Below are 19584 nucleotides of genomic sequence, written 5' to 3' on the forward strand. Positions count from 1 at the left end.
TTGATGACTGAAGCTTATAAACATGAAGAGCATTTCTAATGAAAAAATAATGTTTAACTATTATTAATCTATGACTTTAGATGACAACTTATATATCAAACAAGAATTGAAAAATGTTGCAAACAGGCTAGCTATATTTTTATTGGAATAAAAAGTTTTGAATCGATAGTTCTTTGATTGTTCATCAATCAGTGTATCTGCTATTTTACGAAAATAGGTTTTCCTGTTCTCAAGGATTCCGGAAAAGGAGCATTCTTGGCGGATCTTTTGAAACAGTTTATAGCCAACGTTATGGTAGAAATCCTAAAATAAAATCTGTAGTAAATACTACAAGATCGTTCGAGAGAATTGAAAGAAAATTTTGAGATACTTCCTGAGAATGTCATGGATTACTTTCTACAAAACTTATTTTATAAAGATACACATAGAGTAATACTAGTGGAATTCATTGAATAAATCACCAATAAACTTTACTTCTAAAAGACATATTTATAAAAAGGAAGCACTTAAAAAAAAACTGTCTAGAAGTTCAGCGAAGATTTTTGCAAGTTAGGATTCCGAAAGCTTCAACGATTTCTTTAAGTATTCTGGAAAAAAAAATCTCAAAAAAATCTACCAAGAAACCCTTTAATAACTGTTCCCGCAACTCCCCAAAATGAGTGCTCCGACTGGAAATCAAAAAGAAATTTTACAACAGAAGTTCACGTATTTTTAGGCTAATTCTATCAGAAATTTAGCAAAAAAATCGATTCAACGTAAATTTCACAAACTGATTCAGGAATTTCGTGAACTCCGTTAAACTCATCCATAATGAATGAAAAAAGTCCTGCATGTTGAAAAAAATCGCTAGAATTTTTCAAAACTATTTTCCGTGGAATTTTCTAAGAATGCAATCATTAAAATCTTCAGGACGTCCTACCTGTATTTTTTTTTTTTTCAAGAATATCTGAATTTTCACGACATACTGTGTCAGAAAACCAATCAGATTGATTTCTCACGACACATACCGTCTACAAAACCTATGATTTTCTTTACGAGATTCTATTAAATGTGACTACAACAATCAACCAAATGTTTCTTCAAAATTTCCGGTAGGCGTCTTTTTACAAATTCCATAAAAAGAACAGCTTTCTGTATCACCAAGAAAGCCCAGTCCCATAGCTCTAATTTGAAAATGTTCATTACTTTTTACTGATTGTGTTGAGCCTGATGTCTAAATATTTAATATAAGTGCATTTGAAAACTATTTCCGCAAAATCCGCGCCGAAATTAGCAAAAACGCGCGAAATCCGCGCGAAACGCAAAAACCGCTAAAAACGCAAAATCCGAGCCACGTGTAACAGCCCTGCAATTTTTACTAAATATCCATCATATGTACGTCCCTTCAAAGAATCCTGCAATGTCTAAAATTTCAAGGATCCTTAAAACGGTTTCTTCAGAAATTTCACCGAGAATCCTAGTTCACTGAGAAGTTGTCCAAAGATTCTTTTGAAAAGTCTCCAAAAATACATTCTGAAAATTTTCAAAGGTCCTTGACAAATTATCGACAATTTTTTTTTCAAAAAATGTCTTCGTCATTTAGAGGCCTTTCGGGGATTCCTCTGAAATATTCTGCTTTGGAAGTTCTCCGACGACGACGACATTTCCAGAAATTAAACTAAAAATTCTTTAAATTTCCTATAGAAATTTCTACGAAGATTCCCTCAGATTTTTTTCAATGATTCCTTCAGAAGTTTCTCCGAGGACATGATTTTTAAACTTCTTCAAGAATTTGTCAGGGGATTTCTCTAAAATTTCCTTCAGAAATTCCTTCGAAGGTGCTATCAAGGATTCTCCATTAATTTACCAGGAAAATCTTCCAAACATTCCTCAACAAACTTATTTGAGGATTCCTCTAAAAATGTGTGCGAGGATGCCTTCAAAACATTGTGAAAATTTCTTCAGAATTCATTCAACAAATCCACCATAAATTTCTCCAGAAATACTCAAGGAACTCCTACGAGAAGTTGTTAAGGAAAACGAGAATTTTTCGAAAAGTACCCTTCCAGAAGTTTATTGCAGGTTTCCACTGAAAATTACAATTTCTAACATTTTTCCTTCAGACATTTATACTAATTTTCTTCTAATGAACCCTCCAGATATTTCTTAGAAGAATTCTCCAGAAGTTCCTCTAAGAATTTATTCAGATATTGTCCGAAAAATTCCCCTTAAATATCATCTTCTCCGATGACACCTCCAGAAATTCCTCGAAGGATTTTTCAGAATATTATTCTAAGATTTGTTTATAGTTTATCAGCCCCTTCTCTAGGAAATCTTCCAGCAATTTTCTCCAAAAATTCCTCCAGATATTTCCCCATTTTTTTTCTTCTGGAAAATCCTTTCAAGACTCCTAAGCAAAGTTCTAGAAATTCCCTCAGATATATAACTGACTATTATTTATGGTATATTTCTTCAGCAAATCTTCAGAGATGTTTTCCGCGAGTACTTCCAAAGATGACACTGCGAACTCCACCGCGAATTGTTCCAGAAATTCTTCCAAGGATATTGTCTGGAATGTTCTGGTGAAATTCTTCTAGAAATAATAATACATTTACTGTTTTCCTTCTCCACCAGAATAACCAAATCAAGGAAATTCATTCCCTTGAAAATGCATTTAAAAAGTTCTCTTCATTTCTTAGTAACTCGATGAATCCTTCAACAACTTAACCAGACACCATTTTATCCAAGAAATGTCCCACAGTAGTTCGCATAGTTCCCAAAATACAATGCAGCAATAATTCTTTCTACCATTCATTCTAGTAATTGAATAGAACTTTATCAAAATGTTTTAGATATCGTAATTTCATCAGAAATTCGCTTAAATATCATTTTTTCAGGAGCTTTGTCAAACATCGGACTCAAAGATGCGCACACTGAAGCATATTCTTCAATTAAAAAGGCTCCAAAGTTGACAAATATTTTCCCGATTTTGTTGTATAACACGAAGAAGCATGCTATTCTGATCTCAATAGATTTTATGAGCTTTACCTGATATCTATACATGAAAAATGAGTAAATACCAATGCTTGAGTGAGCGATTCATGTAAAAATTGAGATAGGCCCTTAGGAGCCTATTAAAATGTCGTGAGTGCCACCAGATTTCCCTGAGTTTTTTTACAGATAAAAATACAGGTGTGTTCCGTTTTTGTCAACACGCGATTTTCAGGAATATTTTCTTTGATCAAATATTTTACAACATTTAAAACTAAACTTATATCTTTACAAGAAAATACATTCCCAAACTACAATTATGTATCGAACTTAATTGTTCTTTGACATCGCTTATAGGGCGCAGTATCATAACGTCCGAGGCCATAACGTCCCAGGACTTCATGGCGCATTTTTTCCGTGGCATAACGTTCGAACATGCAGATACGCCACGAAGTCCAATGACACTTCCAAACTTTTGGACGTTATTAACGACCGGGACAGTAGGAACCACAATATGAGTAGTAACCCAGTAGGAACTCCCCTATGAGTATCTTTTGAGATTCCCCCTGACATTCCTTTAGAAGTTTCTTCTGGGATACCTTTGGGAAATCTCAAGGATGTGTTCCATATAACCTATTAAATCTCCCCAGAACTACTGTTATGTTTCTCCAAGGGGTTCCTTCTGGGACTCATTCAAGTATATTTCCGGGATAGATTATTTCGTACCATTCCGCTTGGTTATCTCTTATAATTCGAACAGAAGTTTTTAAAGAAAGAGTTTCTTACTTCTGGGATTTATCCATAAGTCTCAGAAGTATCCAGACTAAAAAGTTCGTTCAGAAGTTCATACAGGGATAGACCCAGATGTTTTTTCTTATATTTTATCTGAAATTTAAATAAGAAATTCATTCTGGGTTTTACCAAAAATATATTTATGAAATTCCTCTAAGAGTTGCTGTTAATATTCCAAGGTGTTCCTTTTGAATCTCGTGCACGAGTTCCAGGAAGGGTATCTTTAGAATTTCCCATAGGAACTCTTCCAAGATTATTTTCTGAAATTCTTCCATAAAATCTAATTAATATTCATCCCGAGTTCCTTCTGGGGTTCTTCCTGAAATTCAGTCTGGGATTCCCCAGTTTTTCAAGAATTTCATCAACTGTTTCTTCTAGAACTCTTCAAAGAGTTTCTTTTAGGAATTTTTTCTGGGACTAGTCCAATATTTTTTTCAGGAGGAGCTTCTAGAATTCTTGCAGAAGTTTTTTTTTTGTATTCGTGCAGGAGGTCCTTCTAGAATTTCGATCTTGAATGCTTCCAATAACTATTGGTTGATTCTCTCTCGTCTCCCCCAGGATTTTTACTGCGTTTCCTCTATGAGTTTTTAAGGTATCCTCCAGGATGTTCTTTCTGGAAATCTCTAGGGTTTTCTTCTGAGAATCTTCAAAGTGTTTCCTGTTGAAATTTTGCAGAACTCGATTCTTAGAATACTTCGAGGGTTCCTTCTGGGAATACTATAAGAGCTCGTTCTAAGAATCTTCCAGGATTTTTTTTCCTAAAAACCCTCCAGAAATACCTTCTTGATATCCTTTACTGATTTCTTCTGAAATTCTTTCTGAAGTTCCTTCTGAGAGTGCTCCTGACGTTGCTTATAAAAATCTTCCAGGTGTTATTTCAGCAAATACTGCAGAAATTCCTTCTGGAAACCCTCCAGGTGTTACCTCTATAGGGATCTTACAGAAGTTTCTTCTGAAAATCTGGTAGAAGTTTTTTTTTTTTTAAGAAATCCTCCAGAAATTCCTTGTGGGACGCATAAATTGTGAACATATAAAAAATGGAGTTTCTCGGTTTTTGATTCCTAGGATTTTTTCTGGGATTTTCCCAGAAGTAATCCTTCTGAGATTTCTTCAAGAGTTCTTTCATGGATAGACCCAGAACTCCTCTCTTAAACTCCGTTTGGTGTTTCTATCAATGCTTTCAACAGAAATCGGTAGTCATTGAGAAACTCATGCTGGGTTTTTCCCAAAAAAAAATTGAATTTCCTTTGAGAGTTGCTTTTAAGATTCCAAGATGTTCCTTATGGAACTCCTCCAGGAGTTCCTGGGAGGGTTTATTTAGAAATTCATACAGGAATTTTACCTAGATTATTTTCTGTAATTTCTGCAAAAACTTTATTTAATATTCTTCACGAGTTCGTTGGATTCTTCAAAGTGTTCCTTCAGGATTTCTTTTAGGAAATTCTTCTGGGACTTAAGAGACGAACCAGCCAAGGGCAGAAAGTCTTTATAATACTCGTCCAAGATTTTTTTCAGGAGTTCCTTCTAGGATTCTTGCAGATGTTTTTTTTTGTAATTCGTGCAGGAGGTCTTTTAAGAACTTCGATCATCAATGCTTCCAACAGCTTTTGATGGATTGCCTCTTTTTTCCCAAGAATTTTATTGCGTTTTCCTCAAAAGTTTCTTTGAGGGATCCTCCAGGAGCTCTTGGGTACTGGGAATCCTCCAAGATTTTTTTTCCTTGGAATGCATACTTCTTGGGTTCCTTTTGGGAATCCTCCAGAAATTCTCTTTAAAAATCTTCCTGGAGTACCCTCTGCAAATACTTCAGTAGTTTTTTTTCTGAAAATCCCCCAGATGTTTCTTCCTGATGTCCCTTACTTACATCAATCTTCCAGAAATTATTCCGGATTTCCTGAGAATCCTCCAGGGGTTTCCTTAAGAAGTTTCTTCTGGAAATCCTGTAGAAGTTTTTTTTTTTAGAATTTCTCCAGGAGTTCCTTGCGTGAGTCATACATTGTAAAAAAATATTGTCTTGTTTTTCGGGAAATTGTAATAAGTGCATTTACATTTAGTTAAATGTTTAACCCTCGCTGAGCGTGCACTACGTTCGTAGTATCTAGATTGGATTTCTGGGTCCCGAAATAAGCTACTGTAAGAATCCCCAAAGATGCTTCTAAAGAATTTCCTGGGGAAATCACTAGAAGAAATCCATAAAAAGGAACCTGGACGAATCCACACAAGCCATCCATGTTGGAATCTCAGACGGAAACAGACGAAAAGTCTTTGAGGTATCCCTAGCAGGAATCCAAGTTGGTATTTCTGGAATAATCGACAGATCGAATTTCCAGAAAGATGGTCAAGGAGGAATCATAGGAATCTTTGGAGGAATTCCAAAGAGTAATTCATGGAAGTATCCCCAGATGGAATTGCGGAATCTACTGATAGAGTATCTACAATAATCTCCAAAAGTATTTCCTGGAAGGATCTCCAGAAAGGCTTCTTGAAGGAATCTCTGGAAGAAATACAAGGGGGAATCTTCAATTGGAGTTTCTGAAGAAAATCCTATCGAGAAACTCAAAAGGAATCCCAAAGGGCCTTTATGAAATAATCAAACGATGTGGTTCCTGAAATTCTGCATATAAAATCCCTGTTGGAATCTTCAGCAGGAAGATCTTGAATCTTATCCTGGAACATATCTCACTGTGTACAATAAATCAACTCAATTGGTATACTGAATTACCTAGTGGAAAGTACCCAAAATAGGACCCTTTTTGAAGTGGTCCAGCTTGATTGAAAATAGTGACCAAATCATCAAAAAGTGGCTTGCCGCTCACGGTGCAACTAAACATGATTATCAAAGGTTTTTCCATATCTAACGATTCATTCTACCTTAAGTCTGTTAGTTAATTTCTACACGGCATATTAAGATGAATTGTCGAAACAGCAAAACAATAAAAATGATTTCATCACACACGCTTTTCGATCGGGTTAGCAAATCAACACATTTAGGATATTGGGAGTTCCAAAATTCAAACTACGTGGTTTATGAACGGTCCCCTTCCGGAATGTCCTTACTCACGTTTCACTCGCACACTCAAAGAGAAGAAGGTTTTGCTCCCCCACTTGCCTGCTGTGCCGTGCTGCTTAACCTGTGCTATCCTTGCGGAGCCTTGCACTCCCTTCTATTGTCTACCACGAATGATTCCTTCCTTTTCCTAGGATACAAAAACGATTACGCGACTGTCAGCTGCATTTGCAGCTTCACACTGTGCTGACCAGGATCGGGAAAGGGATTTTTTCTTCTGTGCTTAGGAAAAATTCCTTCACATCATCAGTTCACAGGGGCATCGAAGTAGGCACTTCTCGACACGAAAGCACTGCTCCTTTCTAGCGCGCACATACACACGGCCTGCTATGTTGGGGCTCTTTCTCTGACCGAGGTCTCGCGGGGCGGCGCTGGCTGCTCCCTTTTTCACACACAACACACCACGGCACGGAACGGCACGGCACAGAGATTCAGGTGCGGAACAACACGGCGAGAACAAGAACAAGAACAACAAGAGAGCGAAAGGGGCCGCGCGTTTGAAAATCGGGTATCAGGAGTCCAACATTTTTCCTTTGCTGCTTCTTCTTCTGCTCCTGGCTACTTGGGTTCTAATAGAGGAGCTGTGGTGAGGTCCTTGGGCGCCTACTCCACCTACTCACACGTCTACCGTGCGACGATCTGGACACACGACAGCAGCGGTGGCCGACGAACGACGTGTGGGAAAATCTATATTCCTAACACTGAAGGGTTCTTCTGGATCTCACTCACTATCCTTGCCTGCCGACACACTCTGCTTATCGATCGCGCACCAAAAGCAGCAGGCTCTGCGGTTTTCCAGACTTCTTTTCTTCCGTTGTTCTTCACCCGAAAAAAGGGCTTACTGCGACGGCATCACTTTTTTATCCTTATTTTCCATCAGTTGGTTGAGCTTCGACTAGCGCAAAAATAATGCTGATGGGCCACACAAATTTCCGACTGATGTGACGACCACGGCGCGACAACGAGCACGAGTAGCCACAGCACAGCAGAGCACATCACAGCAGAGTTCGGTCGTGTTTTATGTAATTTTTCTCTCACACTCCTCCGGAGTCGAGCGCTGGCTGATGGCCACTGCTGCTCTGGAGCACTAGGGTGGCCCAAGAGCTTGTATGGAAAAAGAGAAAAATGTGTCAGCTTTGCAGGTTGGTCCTGATCAAAATAAATGAATTTCGTATTTCATCGTTCAGAATTACGACCAGTTACCATTTTGTACAACCATAGAACCATAGATTGATGTAGTTGAGTTATTACATTGCACTTAGTAGGGTGACTTGGAGTATTATCGGTAGGTTTGTTCTCTCCGGAAAATTTCCTGAAACTTTGTCGTTTAGTACAGCTTGGTTGAAAATGATTTGAAGCCAACATTGAGTTCAACAGGTTTAAAAAACTTACATGACGAAGAGAACAAAACGACCGAAAATACGTAAGCTCCCCTATTTTTCATTTTCTGAAAATTTGACCTTTTGCATAACTGGTTTTTGATGATAACTTACGAAATATAGTTAGGGATCTAATCCATGATTCCTCCAGAAACGTTAAATGAACTCTAACAAGACTCACAGAAAGTACAATAGGAACTTCTTCCCTTCGAAAATATAGAGCTATTTATAAACTTCCGTAGATTATTGTAGTGATTCTACTGAAAATTGCTGTAGAAAGTTTTGGTACTCTACAAATTATATAGATGCATAGATAGTGTTTCTTCGTCAGGGTTATAGTTTATGAAACAAATTTCCCTGATATTTCCAGATTTTAGGAAATAAATAATTACATAAATAATTATATGGAACTTTAAAATCGCTCTAAAATAAAATTTAGTGTTCAAATTTTAGGTTGGTTGGTTAGAGCATTCAGCACTTATACTTGTAGAAATAGGGCCCATATAGCCGAGGCGGTAAACGCACGGGTATTCAGCATGACCATGCTGAGGGTGGCGGGTTCGATTCCCGGTCGGTCCAGGATCTTTTCGTAAAGGAAACTTCCTTGACTTCCTTGGGCATAGAGTATCTTCGTGCCTGCCACACGATATACGCATGCAAAATAGTCATTGGCAGAGGAAGCTCTCAGTTAATAACTGTGGAAGTGCTCATAGAACACTAAGCTGAGAAGCAGGCTTTGTCCCAGTGAGGACGTAACGCCAAGAAGAGGAGAGAGAGAGAGGAGAGGAGGACTTGTAGAAATAATACACATTTTTGAACTTTGTCCGTGATTTTGTCAATTCAAGCATAACTTTTCAATCCGACGTAACTCGAAAATGTAAACAAATCCGGGTTTACTGCTGCATGCATGATTCATAAAGCAAATTGAAGAATCCACATCACTGTTTGATGATTTATTGCTTAATTTGTTTAACTAAGCATATTTTTCGAAACGACGTATCTAACTATTTTGATGTTTACAAATTTACTGATAGATACACCGTTTTGATATATGAGAAAACCAAACGGCGTATCTAGCCAAAATCAAAAGCGTCATACAAAAGCGACGTATCTGGCATGACGTATCTCGAACCAACCCAGTGTATGTGTATTTTTGTCAAAATTCATTGTGGAAATGATATGGAATGAGTAGGTTTTGTTTCTTACCTAGTGCGTGCTATATCCCTGGTGATGTTAAGCACGAAAAAACTTATGAAAAGTCTTTTTATAAAAAACTATTTTAGTGAAATGGTCGTCAACATTGATCATGAATTTACTCAGATCAGTGAAAAAGTTAGATACGTCGATTTGAAAAATTATGCTTGAATTGTATGTTTTTTGGGTATTTTTTATTCAAGAATGCCTCCTGAGATTTCATCAAAACTTTTGAATGGTACTGTATAAATATACTATATTTCTCATGGAATTATTCTATGAACTTAGAAATACTTTCATGTGAGATTTCAATAGGTAAAATAAATTTTGAAATTACTAATCGCCTGAAGGTACGCATGTTCTATATAGCACATTAAATTACTTATGTGCTGAAAGTCTCTTTAACCCTAAAAGGGATACCTTCATGGCCTCAGTTTCGTCACCTCGCTGAGTGTGTTCCATCAAAGAAGAACTCTGAAAGGAGCCTGGGGTCCAATGGACCCCAGGTATCCCTTTTAAAGTTAATAAAGACAAATTCAATTCATTTAAATTACTTTTTTTCGAAAAATAAAAGTTATGAAACTGATTCATGTTTAAAACAGCTACTTCATAATCAAAGTTTCACAAAAACTCCAACAAGGAAAGTTTATAGGTACTATAATTGATTGTTCAGTACAAACGGTTGAACATAGTTGAATGTAAGAAACAATGAAAACCCTCTATTAAAATAAAGCATCAATAACTTTTTTTTCTGAACAATCTACACTCATCTCTAGATTGTCATGAACTGGGTGAGGTAAGAAGTTTATGACCGTAACGACGTGAAGGAATTCCTTCTACAGACTTCTGCTTTAGTCTCGAATGATCAATTGCATCCCGCTGATGAATTTGACCCCGGTTTACGGTACTTATGAAATTCAAAATTCAAAGAAGTTCGCTGCGAATACACCCGATTCGGGTTTTTGCAATAACTCAGTCAATTTTGAATCGATGTCATGACATTTTGTACACATATGTAGGCATGATTAGTACCCGTGCAAAAAATAATCGGGTGTAGTTTCAGACGATATTATTGACACGGTTTCTAAAGTAGTCAAAGGATAAGCAATTAGGGCGGAATTAAAAGGTACAAAACTGATTACACTCATTAAAAGTTAAAAAGTTTTTTTTTATTTTAGTCCAGCAATTTCTCCAGGATTTTCTTCTGAGAAATAGTACCGTCAAACGGGGTTACTTGCAACAGCGGTGTAACTTGCAACACGATGACATACACTAAATGTGAAGCATTTTCCAATAATAAAGAAAACTAGTATGCCCTACTATTTCGGTTATAGAGATTATGTGTATCAAAGATCGTTTTAGTATAAAAATTAGATTTGTTTCTTTGTTTATGGTTTAGCTACACTGTTAAAACGGATTGCTCATTTTATGCCATTAAAACAAGTATGAAAATCATGCTTGACCTCTCCCTTATGGCAAGTGCGATAAGTCTGATGACCTTGCTTGCAGTTAGGGTACCTAATAGTAAGCTTAGCTAAACGATAAAAGTTTGATAAACTTATCGACTAAGTAATGCAAAAATCATTATTATATTTGACAACCACTGTGGGGTAACTTGCAACAGTTGAATTTGACGAAACCTTCTATTATTATCTTCATTTCACGATATCTCTCTCTCTCTTCTTGGCATAACGTCCTCATTGGGACAAAGCCTGCTTCTCAGCTTAGTGTTCTATGAGCACTTCCACAGTTATTAACTGAGAGCTTCCTCTGCCAATGACCATTTTGCATGCGTATATCGTGTGGCAGGCACGAATATACTCTATGCCCAAGGAAGTCAAGGAAATTTCCTTTACGAAAAGATCCTGGACCGACCGGGAATCGAACCCGTCACCCTCAGCATGGTCATGCTGAATACCCGTGCGTTTACCGCCTCGGCTATATGGGCCCCGACTCATTTCACGATATATTTGACAGAAATAACCGAAATGGATCATTTCGGCATTAACATGTCTAAAGGGTCTAACTCGTTTTGTAAACAAACATTGTTTCTGTTGCTGTAGGGTCTATCTCGATCCAATCACGCATCTGGGGGCGGTTATCAGAAAGAGCGAAGATAGATCTTCCTGATAACCGCTCCCAAATGCGTGTGTGGATCGAGATAGACCCTACAGCGACAGAAACAATGTTTGTTTACAAAACGAGTTAGACCCTTTAGACATGTTGATGCAGATTTTTTGATTACGTAACGCGGTTATTTTCAAATGACAATTCATTTTTTAACATTTTATTGCACGTGACCTTCAAACATTTTTAGGAAATACCACATTTTGAAGTTTCATTCATGTTTCATCATGTTTAAAGTTCAATTTTTGTTTATGAACGCTGTAAAGCAATCACCAACATCAATTCTGAATGGACGGAGTAAATTATTTCAGTTTAATACCCAAATTAGCGAATTTGACATTTACAAAGTAGAATAGGTGTGTTTCAATCATGTTAATTTAGCTGAAATTGCCAAACACCACTTCAAACTGAAAACTACTCACTCTACCTTTTCAAGAAATGACAATAATCATTGTTGACATTTTGTAATGAGTGCTAAGTCACGAGAATCATATATATATTTTGTGTTTGAGGGACGTGAGACCTGTTGCTAAACGATATACTCTCGCTTGCAATAACTATCAATCCTTTCATGAAAAATTATATGTCAATTGGTTAGTGTACATCTTTTCATGGTATGTTTCATGCATAACATCAAAAATTTACAATACGACTATATACTAGAATGTTAGTGCTGTTTAATGGTAGCTAAGTTGGCTTCATGTCCTATGTTGCAAGTTACCCCACAGATGGGGAAACTTGCAACAAGCATGTATTTCGCACCTCCTGATTAGGTGGCAACGTATTTTGGTAAACCAAGTGCTGCATAGTATTCTACTCGGGGTAATTAGCGTACACGATGCTTCACAGGATGTTTCAAATGTTTAGATTTTCAATTATATTGCTTCAAAGTCGAAAAGTGTTGCAAGTTACCCCATTTGACGGTACATTAAATTTTACCTTCCAACACTCTAAATAATGTTCACGTCCGATTTACGTGAAATATCACGTAGCTCATCCTTATTCTGAAAACCTCAAAAGTTACGTGACATTGGTAACCTTCACTCGATAATTATGTCGTATGCAAAACCCTGTTTGGTCAAATCCACCGTATCTTCACGTAAATCGTTTTAATGCGTTTGTGTTAGTGTACTTTCGACTTGGAAGTCTCCGCGAAACGAAAGTTACGTGAATTTCCGGTGTGAAAAAAAAAATCAATATGGCGCCGAGAAGTAAGTTGGTGCAAAAACTCCTGGCTAATAAAAATTTGCTGGAAGTATTGAAAGGTAATTTGGTTGCTCAAGACTATAAGCAGTAATGAATAGTGACTTTTTCATTTTTCAATAGTTTCAGAAGCTAGAATAGATGTTTTGTACCCTGATGGTGACGAAGGACCAGTTCAGCGAGTGTTAAGAAGCTGGACTACGAAGATTTTGAGTCACAATCCTTGGGTTTGTTTAAAATCATCCAATCTTGGAGCATCAGTAATAAAATATACTGTTGTAATACAGTTAAAAATGTTGATTTATTAATTCAACTTAAAAGACTGATGAAGATTGTTTTTAATTGTTGCATATTTGTACCAGCTTGTAGCGTATTTGACGAGACAAGTTTTTAAATCCCTATACAATGCAATGATATTATTACGGTAGGGTAAAATCTATGCTTTTTTCATTGCATTTTGTGAAGATTTTAAAACTTTTGTCTCTTTAAATACGTTGCAAGCTGGTGCGGCTGCTCTATTTTGATTCAAAAATTATGTATAAATAACGTGAAATTCATGTAGAACTAACTATAGTTTCACGTAAAATTTACCTAAGATTCCAGTAGCTCTCACCCACATTTCACGTAAACGATGCGTAAAATTCATGTCGAATTTACCTGAATCATCACGTCGATTGCCAAATCTCAAATATGCTCAGCTACCTGAAATTCCGGCAAAGGCTACGTGAAAAATATGGTGGACGAAAACTACCCATCTTTTCACGTAAATCGGACGTGAAAATTCTTCAGAGTGAATATCCTTTAATGAATTTTACCAAAAAAACTTCCAGGTTGATTTTTTTTTTGAAAATATCATTAGAAAATCATATAATTTTTCTTTCATGAGTTCTGACAATTAGTTACCTATTATCAATTTTGTATGTGCCTTCTCTTCCAAATAGCCAACAGAGTATCGTATTGTTGATGAATTACAAATTATGAATTGCAAGTCATTCTTCGATACAACATAACTTTTTTTTGATTCTAACTTTTTTCTATTTGAATAATGAGTGTGATTTATAAAATAGTCTATATAATATTACAGCCCTCCTGGAACCAAGCCTGCTTCCCAGTTAAGCGTTATACGACTAAATAATATCGCAGTTTTATGAGAGTTTTCGATATAAACGTTGTATAAGAAAGGTTATTTAGCTCTTCAAAGCACAACCATTACACCCTCTACTTATTCGTGACACAACATCCCTACTGGAACACAGCTTTTAAACTTCAACCGACTGTAGGCAGCAGTAGAAGTGAATTCATTATAATGTGATACTGGGAGTGAGAACGTCACTAACAGGGAAGTCCGCTTAGTGTTAGAGAAAGCCCCGTAGAAAATCGCTAGAGAAGTTCAAGAGTGTCCATTTCCCGGCCAATTTTCGTGTCCCGGGATTCGGGACAAAATACTTAGCTAATCCCGGGAAATCCCGGGATCCCGGGATTTTTTTTAAATTTCAATAAAACCCAGAAAATTGATTTGTTTAACTTTTGTGCAGTTGAAATATTCATTTTTCAAGTTATGGTTATTTCTGTATCCATCACAAAAAGTATTATAAAATGTCTATACAATGTACTGCACTACTACTTGATGTACAAATGTCAATAACGAAATACATATAAAAGTATCAACGTTATGTTCGCCAAGAACAGTCTGTTTTCAACTATTTAGTAGTTAATTTATTGCAAGTAATTTTCTACCGATATCTAATAGTTTAAGAGAAATAATTATCATAATCTGTATTATATCGCTACGGAAGATGTTTGTATTGTTGATATGTAACGTAAAAATCGCACTTCAATATAACTTTAGAGTACCTTTTGAACTCATAGTTTCCGAATATTTCAATACAAAAGGTTGGACTCTTTTTGCAATTGCGGTTTTCCATAATTTTAAAACTTTTGTACTTGTTATTGAGATTCATTAATTCTCTTCTGAAAAATTCAAATTATTTACATAATATAGTAAAAGTTTGGTCTCAGATACCTCAGATACTCAGATAACAATGTAATATGGTATGTGGGCTATGTCCAGTTTGTTCTTGCTGCTACTGAATAAACCAATAAATAGAAAAAGATGAATGAAATGCATATCATGATACCAAGTTTCTCATGAATGATTGATTTTTTTTTTCAAGTATGACCTAGTGTCCAAAGCCCGATGGTGGTGTGTGAGAAAACCGCTCATATTTCGAAAGTGAAAATGGCCAGATAAAGTTTTTGCCTTGATATTTGGCAGTTTTATCTACAAATTGTTTTCATCCCGGGATTCCCGGGATTGTCGGGATTTCTGAAATGATATCCCGGGATTCGGGAAATCCCGAAATCACTCGAATCCCGGGAATTCTTGTCCCGGGATGTCCCGGGAAGGACACTCTAAAGTTCATTGATAAATCACCGAAGGAATTTCTTGACAAATCGCTGGACGAAACCGTGAAGTAATTCCTGAATTAATTCTTGATGAAACTCCTGGAGGAATGTTTGGATAAATTCCGTGAGATATCCCCAGAGGAATTTCTACCACAATACACAAAGTTATTCCTTGAAAAAAATCCTAAAAAAATTCATGCAATTTCTGTAGAAATCCGAAGTAAAGTCCCAGCAGGAATTTCTGAAAAAAATATAGCACGAATAACTGGAGGAATCTTGGTTAGAATTTCTAGAAGGGTCACATCGAGAATCTATGGAAAAAACTCAGGAGAACTCATGAGGGAATTATCAGCAAATCCTTTAGAAAAATACTGAAGGCATCTCAAGGAGAATTCCTGAATAAATTCAAGCAGGGATTCCTAAAAAAATGCAGTAAGGTTTCAATCTCTGGAGAAACTGCTTACATAATCACAGGAAGTATTACATGAGGAACTCAATAAGGAACTTCTGGGTAAACTTCCGGATTAATTCTAGAGAAATCCCAAGAGGAATTCCTGGAGGCATCATCGGATGGTACATTTTGCATTTTTCACTGAAGTAAATGAAATGTTGCACATCCCTGTGCCACCTACTGGGGTGATTTCTCACTTAATCACACTAATAGACAACGTTTGACAAATTTCAGATGTAAAAAGAAGGAGAATCTTGCTTTGTACGATTTTAAAATTAAATCGTATTGGATTCGGAGTTTTAATGCAAGACGGCTGCATTTTTATGTCCGTGCTAGGGATCGGTTTGCCTGTCTAGCAGTGATTTATCATCAGAAACGACCTGAAAATATGCAATTACTCCGGTTGTTTTTAAAATCCGCTTATTAAAAATCAGATAAACTGGGCTATTTATTTCAAAATATGCATTTAAAACAAAATTTGGAAAAAAATGTTTACTTCGATATAACGTAACGAAAATAAAAATGTAGTTACGTTATATCGAGGTATGACCATGTATACATTTTTTGTTTCTGATTTCCCCTAAAACTGGCTTTTAGCTTCCGGTCTCCATAGGTTGTTCAAAAATCAAGAATCGTTAACAAACGAAAAACATTCTTTGTTCGCAACATCAATGATACAAATCGCAAAGCTGACACTTTTCTTAATACATTTTTGCCGACTTTCTCCATACAAACTGAATACTCTTGGCCGCAGGAAATGCACCCGGTTGAAGAGCTCCAAATGTCACAGAATCACTAAAAATCCCAAGACTGTATGAGATTTCAAACTCCAGATTTAGTCAATTTTGGGCCACCCTCAGGAAACACACTTCCTTCCAAAATCGCCCCAGAACCACCACTACCTAGAAGAGCACCATCAGGACACACGCGAGGCAGACGGCGAGAAACTCTGCTACGGATTTACGCTCCCGAAAGTCATGGGCCACACTGACGGAATCGAATGAGCACTCGCGGCGACGGACTCCCCGAGTTGGACAAGTTGGATTGGGATGGAACGCGAAACGAGGCCACTTTGTGCGATGGAACGCAGCAGTTCTCTCAGCTGTTTCTCTTCCGCTGCGAGCGAAGGGGCGGAGAAACAGCAACACTCACTCCGAACCGAATTCGATAAGCCTCGCGCGAGAAGGGAGCGTTTTGTTGCTGTTTTTCACTTGAGTTTTTCGTCACTGTATTAAACTTCAGAAAACTGTGTCACGACAATCCACTTTTAATACGAAACTAACAGTTATTAGCACGATGGAAACTGCACGTTCGATAGTGTTTCACAAGCCAAAATTACTTTTATTTTCAAGTGGCAAAAGATCCGTCCGGCGGTTTCAGTTTACCGATGCATCCGTCGTCACGCGTTGATTTGAGTTGACTCGAGAGACCGAAATGAAACCAAAATGAACTTTCCGGATGAATTCTGATAGAGAGACAGCCGAAATGTCAACACGACGCAGGACAATCATTTATTTTTCATTGGGGTTGGAGTTACCGGTGCAGTGACAAAGTACCATAAAGACAAATGCTATAATAGTTAATTTTTGGTTAGAATCATGCTCTAAGTTCGAAAACGCGAAGGAAAAAAATGTAATATACCGCATTTAGTTCACCACTGGACTGCGAACTGCGACTTCATAAGTGCGAAAACGTAAATAAAAGTGCGCGATTGCATCAAATCAGGTTGATGTCTTCGGCGCACTATTTCTTCAATCTATGGTGAACAAGTGCTCTGAACACACCAAGTTGATTTGATGCTATCGCGCACTTTTATTAGCGTTTTCGCACTCGTAAAAACTAGTGCGATAGTCCAGTGGTGAACTAAATGCGCTATAGAACGGATTTTTTTTTCAACTTTCCATATAATACAAGGTTGATGATTTGAAATCGATTTTTGTTATATTTTGCAAATATACACTATGTTTCATAACTATAGATCCAAACAATATTTTTGGATACACGAATATGTAGAATGAATTCGAATCATATTGTTCTCCTGTTTCATTCATTATTTTTTTAGAGTAGACATGAAAAAAATAATAATTTGATATTATTACAAATGTGTTCTCTGAATCTGATAAATAATCAATTCCTCGGGTTGTGCCATTATCTTGTATAAGCATGTGTGATATTTTCAATAAATCTAAGATAATTCGAAAAAGGGTGTTTTAATAAGTATATATTTTTTACAAAATGAAAAAAAAACAAAAACCAACTCAAATCACACTACGTACTGTTGTTTGATATTGTAACATTGTTATTTAAGCGATTTCCTTAATGCTAGATATTGGAAATGATTGTAATAAGTGTGCTCTAGTTAGAAATCAATGTACTTCACGCGTAGCGTTCGTAACACTGTTAAAAATTTTAACTCACTTCTAATGTGTACCCCACACTGTGGAGTACACATTTAGAGTGTAAGCAAGCGATTGAATTACCGAACACCCTGCCTCTTTAACGGAAAAATATTTAATCTTCGATCGGGTGGTCCGCTATAGCTATATTAGATGTGAATAAAGCGAGACGGATCAGTCTCAGTTAGAACACCAAACAGCGTACATATTTATTCAAAATTATCAACGAGAAAGTTCCCCGAGCTCTCAAACAGTTCCTTTGAGAAAACATATAACACACCAGAAGATCCGCAAGTGGTAAGGTAGGCAAAACAATCTGTCTTGGAAATTTGTTTCTGTTGCTGATTAGGATGAATCACACTGCGTTGTGTGGGGCTGCCCGCTCGCTTCACGATAGATAGCCGTAGTTTTTTTTTTCGAGTTTGGGAACGTTCAAAAATTACGTCCAACATTTGGGGGAGGGGGGGGGTCTAGAAAAGTGTCACAGTACGTATATTGGGTATAGGCACAGACAAACAGACGTAACACTTCGAACATTTTTCGAATCAAATCATAGTTACGGAAACATGTTCGCCCAATGCTAAAAGGACTGAGTTTGGCCGACCATCAACTAGGTGGCGGTAGTGGGCAACGTCAAACTCGAGCAAAAACGATGCGAGCGCCACGGGTGGTCAGTTGGCCAACTATCAAATTTTCAAATAGACCGTTAAATCGATGTACGATGCAAAATATCAGAGTGTTACGTCTGTTTGTCTGTGGTATAGGGAAATTGCGTGGCAGAGGGGGGAGGGGGACTCTAGAAATCCAGAAAAACGATGGACGTAATTTTTGGATCTTCCCTACATGCTTGCTTCCTTGAGGTCTCCAGTTAGCCTAGTGGTTAAGGCTATGGATCGCCAATCCGGAGACGGCGGGTTCGATTCCCGTTCCGGTCGGGAAAATTTTCTCGACTCCCTGGGCATAGTATGTAGGGTATTGGTTCCCTTATTAAGCATGTGGCTCCCATTTTCATCTGCTATTCTGCTATTCTGCTATTATCAACGCACCCCCTGGCTTTCGCCCATCTGCGTTGTCTTTTCACTAGGCAATACGTCTACCAATTGATGTTTATGGGCTTGCCGGACCAAGTCATGTAGCTAAGCCAAACACCCCACCTACAACTGTTGGGTAGGCACCATTGTCCCGCCCACTGGTCTTTTACAGCTAGTTGTAGGTGCATGTGTGCGTGTAAGTATTGGTGTATGTGTGTTAGTGTTGGTGTATTGTAGGCGCCAACTCGTTCTAATCCACTCTGATTGCTAACACCCTATTGAACTATTACCCTTAAATCTGGCAATCTATGAAATAGAATGAGTTAAGTGCCTGTACATTAGTATGGTACACGCTTGTATGGAAAAAATAAATCCTCGCTCCAGTCGACTTTTTAGATTTCATTTAGGTCCCATATGAACTGTGCAAAATTTCAGCGCAATCGGTGAAACTATAATTTAGCGCAAGCGGTTCAAAGTTTTCATAGGATTTACTATGGGAAAAGTTACACTTTCAGATAAAAAATCCCAGAGGTCGTCCCTTGTCTCCTTGATTCAAATCGATCAATGT

General features: G+C 37.3%; 1 protein-coding gene across 1 annotated transcript in view; it reads right to left on the reverse strand.

Annotated features, from left to right (window-relative positions):
* Positions 1-17014, reverse strand: part of LOC109420446 (UPF0047 protein YjbQ) — a 139250-nt gene extending 122236 nt beyond the window's left edge. The window contains exons 1-2 of the mRNA XM_062851093.1: positions 16492-17014; positions 6824-7933 (exon numbers count right to left, since the gene is read on the reverse strand). The gene's annotated coding sequence lies outside the window, so the exon portion shown is untranslated. The remainder of the gene's footprint in view (positions 1-6823; positions 7934-16491) is intronic.
* Between the last annotated feature and the right edge of the window lie 2570 nt (positions 17015-19584).

Source organism: Aedes albopictus, chromosome 2, assembly GCF_035046485.1.
Source record: "Aedes albopictus strain Foshan chromosome 2, AalbF5, whole genome shotgun sequence".
NCBI lineage: Eukaryota > Metazoa > Arthropoda > Insecta > Diptera > Culicidae > Aedes > Aedes albopictus.